This window comes from Lupinus angustifolius, chromosome LG01 (assembly GCF_001865875.1).
Source record: "Lupinus angustifolius cultivar Tanjil chromosome LG01, LupAngTanjil_v1.0, whole genome shotgun sequence".
In the NCBI taxonomy this organism is placed as follows: Eukaryota; Viridiplantae; Streptophyta; class Magnoliopsida; order Fabales; family Fabaceae; genus Lupinus; species Lupinus angustifolius.
This window is the reverse complement of record NC_032009.1, coordinates 10,711,195-10,716,099: the sequence shown is the minus strand read 5'-3', so window position 1 is coordinate 10,716,099 and position 4,905 is coordinate 10,711,195. Positions and strand designations below refer to the sequence as shown.

The window sequence follows — 4,905 nt, the reverse complement described above, 5'->3', positions numbered from 1 at the left end:
TGCATATGAGACATGTATTAGGTGCCCTAAGCCTTGACTCAACTTAAACTAGATTCTAGTCTAAGCCTAGTACCAATTAAAGACTTAAGCACATTGATTTGTTGGTGATCTTCAAGCTCTTATAAGCACAAGTTGTCCTCATCAAAACCATGACATATAAAGAGAGCTTTCCAAAGTGTTCCTCTTGACATGCACACTTTCAGGAAGGAGAGAAGATATGAAGAAAGAGTGTGAGTAGAGATAAAGTAGTGAGAAATGAAATGGATTTTAAAATTGTTTGATTGAAGAGAAAGAGAATAGAAAGAAATATGATATTTATTGTATAGACAATAAAATCCATATTATTATATTTTTTCATTGTTTTAGGATTGTTATTAGTTTATAAAAGTAAGGGTATAATTGTAATTTCAAAAATCTCAACTCACCTTCCCACTTTCTTTGGTGATGGGAGGAGAAGAAAATTGATGTGGGACCTACCATACTTTTTTCTCTCTTCCATGTTTCTCTTGTCTACCAAAGAGAAGAAACATGGGAACTCTCTCTTTATTCTCTCCTCTTATTTTTTTTCTTCTTAAAGTTACCCCAACCAAGGCTAAATGTCAACAAAATCATGAAGCAATAGTGAAAAGCTTTCTAAGAACTAAGCATTACTTTCGAGGTGGATAACTTTATAGAAGGACAAGGGATCAATTCCTTTAATCTAAATGCATAATCTCTTGGAAAATAAGAAGAAAACTTGAAGCAAAATCACCACCATTTATGAAGGTAATTGAGGCACCATATCCTCTGACCTGTAACAGAGTCACACACTGGCTAGTTGTGACAACCAAGAACCCAAGAAGATATATAGATTCTGAACCAATGACTTATCTTGGAGAGATGATAGACCAATTGAATATGCTCCTCCATAAAAACTAACACATTGCTTTCCCTTTGCAAGAGCTTCCCATAATCGTCGAAGTGGATAACTTGTAAATTGCAAACTAAGTGAAACAAAATGCAGGCTGACAGAGAGATTGTGCTCACATATGTCCATCATATAATTAGAGTTATAGTAAGAGCAAGTGATAGCTGCCAGGAACCATGTTGTGCATATGAAATGCGGATGATTTCTCGCGCTGTCTTAAGAAGGAAACATGGTAAAAAAATTATCTCTGGTTGATTAATAATTAACTAGGGGGTATTTGGATGTAGAAGATTAGAACATTGTAACATATTCATGAAAATGAATAAGGAGTGAAAGGAATATTGCAAAGTAATCTTTCATTTTAGCTCTCTCATTTTGAGAAGCTTTCAAATAAGAGCAATGTTTACTTGGAATTAAAAAGGTAAAACAATTATCCCCCTTCCATTCTTGATACAACTATAGTTCTCCTTTTTTCGAGTCAAGGCCTAGTTCATTTGAAAGACATAATTTATTAATGAGTTACATTGCTCTTCTAAAGCTTAATTATACAACTAAGCTTTCTCCTTAACTAACAATTACCAAGTAACTATACTAAATCTAATAGTAATTCACATCACTTCCTCTCTGTACTCTTTCACTTAAACATACTATTGAGAAACAAAGTAAGAGTTGGATAAAATAACTAAATAATAACCGACTTGCATACTAAACAAACTAATCTAACTAAGCTAACCGGTCTCTAATTATGGAAATACACACCCTAACAGAACTAAGGAATAAATGCAAGGGCTTGGAATGAAGGGGAACAATAAGGAACAAGTTCATACTTAGAACAAAAGACCTTGGCATCTTGAATCAATATAAATGAATTAGAAAGGAATATAATATTAACATGATGATTCCATTATGTTACGTTCTCTTTGAGTTTGTTTGTGAGTTCAGTTTTGGAGGGAAATGAGGAGGAAGAAGAAAGGAAGGAAGGAAAAGAGAAGATTTAAGAGTCATGAAATGTACTAATGAAATGGTTTTGAAAGCTTTCATTTTCCTTCTATTTCCTCCAAAACACAACTCACAAGCAGTCCTTTAGGTTTCATTATGTAGAACTAAAATATTCCACTTTTTTAAGTTGAAGTTGTTTTGTGTTCTATTTTCGAAATTCATCAAAAAATGTGTGTTTGGTAAGGCCTTGATTCGCTTATTTGACCAAAAATAAGTTATTAGATTGTGTTTGACAAAGACATTATTTAATGGATAAATATCATATGTTCCATAATTTTACTATCTTCATGATTCAAATCAATCAAACTTCATAAAATTATTAAAATATTAATTTTTGTTTTTATAATTTTTTTTTTAAATGAATGAAACTTTCTTATTGGCTTGAGACACCAAATGAAATATAAATGAAAATATGTGACCCCATCCTTATTTAATTAACTACTAGTTTATAAGCTCATATTTAATTTCATAAGTTAATTCACATAGCTTATAACTTATAAGCTCAGAGTTTTTCATTTACACCTATTAGCTAGCTTATGAACTAATTTTACCAAAAGAGTTCCATTTAAATTTTTAGCTACTACTTTTCCCCTCACACTTATTTTTTATAGGATATTTAGATTGATAAAAAAATTATATTATCTATGATTTAGTTAGTCTGAATTTATTTAAGTTTATATATAATTTATCTTTATTTGTTACTTATTATTTGAGATTATCATCTTATTGTTTGTAAAAGATTTTGCTTATATAATAAGTTGTTTGGGACTAACTCATATTGAGTTTGACCAATTTTTACAATCATAAATCTATATGGTATCAGAACAGTTTCATCCTTCGTAACCAGTTCAGTCACCATTCTGGAACTCTAATTAGTCATCTCCATTTATTATCTCACCTTATGTCATTTTTTCAGTCACTTTTTCCTGTCTCAATTTATTTAAGTTTATTTATAATTTATCTTTATTTGTTACTTATTATTTGAGATTGTCATTTTATCGCTTGTAAAGTTTTTTTGCTTATATAATAAATTGTTTAGGACTAACTCATATTGAGTTTGACCAATCTTTACAACCATAAATTTATATGATATTAGAGCGGTTTCATCCTTTGTGACCAGTTCAGTGTGCATTCCGAAACTCTAATTAGTCATCTCCATTTATTGTCTCACCTTGTGTCAAATGTTCATTCATTTTTCCCTTCAACCTAATAATTCAAAATTTCATGCAAAAAGTAATCCAAATAAACAAATACCAATATGCTCCAATAAAAAAAATGCATTTCCTCTATTTTATATATATTGAGTTTTCTTCCTACTGACAATCATTCCGATTATGCATTTTCTCCCACTGGCAAGATACGTTAGTATTGATTTTTTCTATCGATAGTCATTCTAATGGTAATTATACCAACGAGTTCTCTTCCCACCGACGATCATTTCGGTGGTGTTTTTATTTTCTTTTCATTGATGAATTATGTTAGTGGTGATTTCTTTTCTCATCAATGGTCATTCCGATGGTGATTATATTATTGATTTTTCTTCCCACCAAGGACCATTCCGGTGATGCATTTTTATTTCTTGCTCCATTGGCGAATTATGCTAGTGGGGATTTCTTTTCCATCGACGATTATTTCAATGGTTATTATACGAGTGGTTTCTCTTCCTACTGATGATCATTCCGGTAGTGTCTCTTTTGTCTCAGTGATGAATTATATTACCAATAATCTCTTTTCACATCAATAGTCTCTCATGTTGATTATATCTGAAGATTTTGTCATTCACAACATTTTTCAACATTTTTGTCTCGATCCCATCATCCTATCGTTTGTAAAAGCTTCTGATTATATAATAAATTATTTGGGAATAAATTATATTGAGTTTGACCAATCTTTACGATCATAAATCACACTTATAAGCTTTTATATGACTTGTAAGTGTTCAACTAACTTATAAGCTAAGTATGTCACATAGCACCATGATGTAACTCACATACCATGATTTTTATCATCAAAACATATCTACCAAACACTTCCAAAGAACCTCAATAAGAATGGAAAAACAAAAACTCTGTGTTGCCAACACTTGTTTCAAATAGATTGAAAACACACTAAGCACACCATCCACTAATTCAATTTCACATTACCAACAAAAACCATTAATATAAATATTCAACAACTCAAAGATATTCAAATTGAAACAAACAATCACTATCAAAATCTATTTCACATAATCATTGTGAAAACAACCTATATTCCCACTGTGACAGTCAACAAAAAAAGAAACCTCTGCAAGCCATACTTGCGAAGATTATGAGAGACACAGAGCAATGAAATTGTGGCTAGGCTCGCTTGAAAAGCCATGATGTCGATCTCAAAGCTCTTAATATCAAACCTCTCAAAGTGTGTTTGACAACACATATCTCAACCATATCCAAGCCCACACAATCAGCCCAAACTCAGAAAGCAACAATCAACAAGAAAACTATTTCGGCTGGAAAAACAGTTAAAACTGTTAAATATGTTTTCTGGTTTATTTTCAACTTTTCTATTTTTCATACCTTTGTATAAATGCCTTAGTGCTTCCTCTATAAATAATAATTGTCATTCCATCATATTCAATAAAGATCATAGAGGTATTATTTTGCAAGAATATTGTTACTTGCCTTTCTTTCTTCCAAATTTGTCAAGCTTTCATTCATCACGTTTTCAACCATGGAGATCACCATTTCTCACATGGTATCAGAGTACCTTCTATGAAGGTGTTTCTGCCATGCTTCCTTCTTCTCTGCGCAAAAGTAGTGATCTATCACCTACTCTTTCTATCAACACTGTTACTGAATGGTGAATCAAATTGATGTTCAAAACCCAATCCTTGATCCTGTAAATCCTTATTTCATTCATCCAAATGAGAATCCAAGATCGAAAATTGTATTAACTTCTCTCAACGGGGACAACTATCATGGATGGGCAAGAGCGATGAGTATAACACTCGAATCAAA

At 31.5% G+C, this 4,905-nt stretch overlaps 1 pseudogene; it reads right to left on the bottom strand.

Moving 5' to 3' along the window:
* Window positions 1–4,632, bottom strand: part of LOC109349163 — an 8,606-nt pseudogene extending 3,974 nt beyond the window's left edge.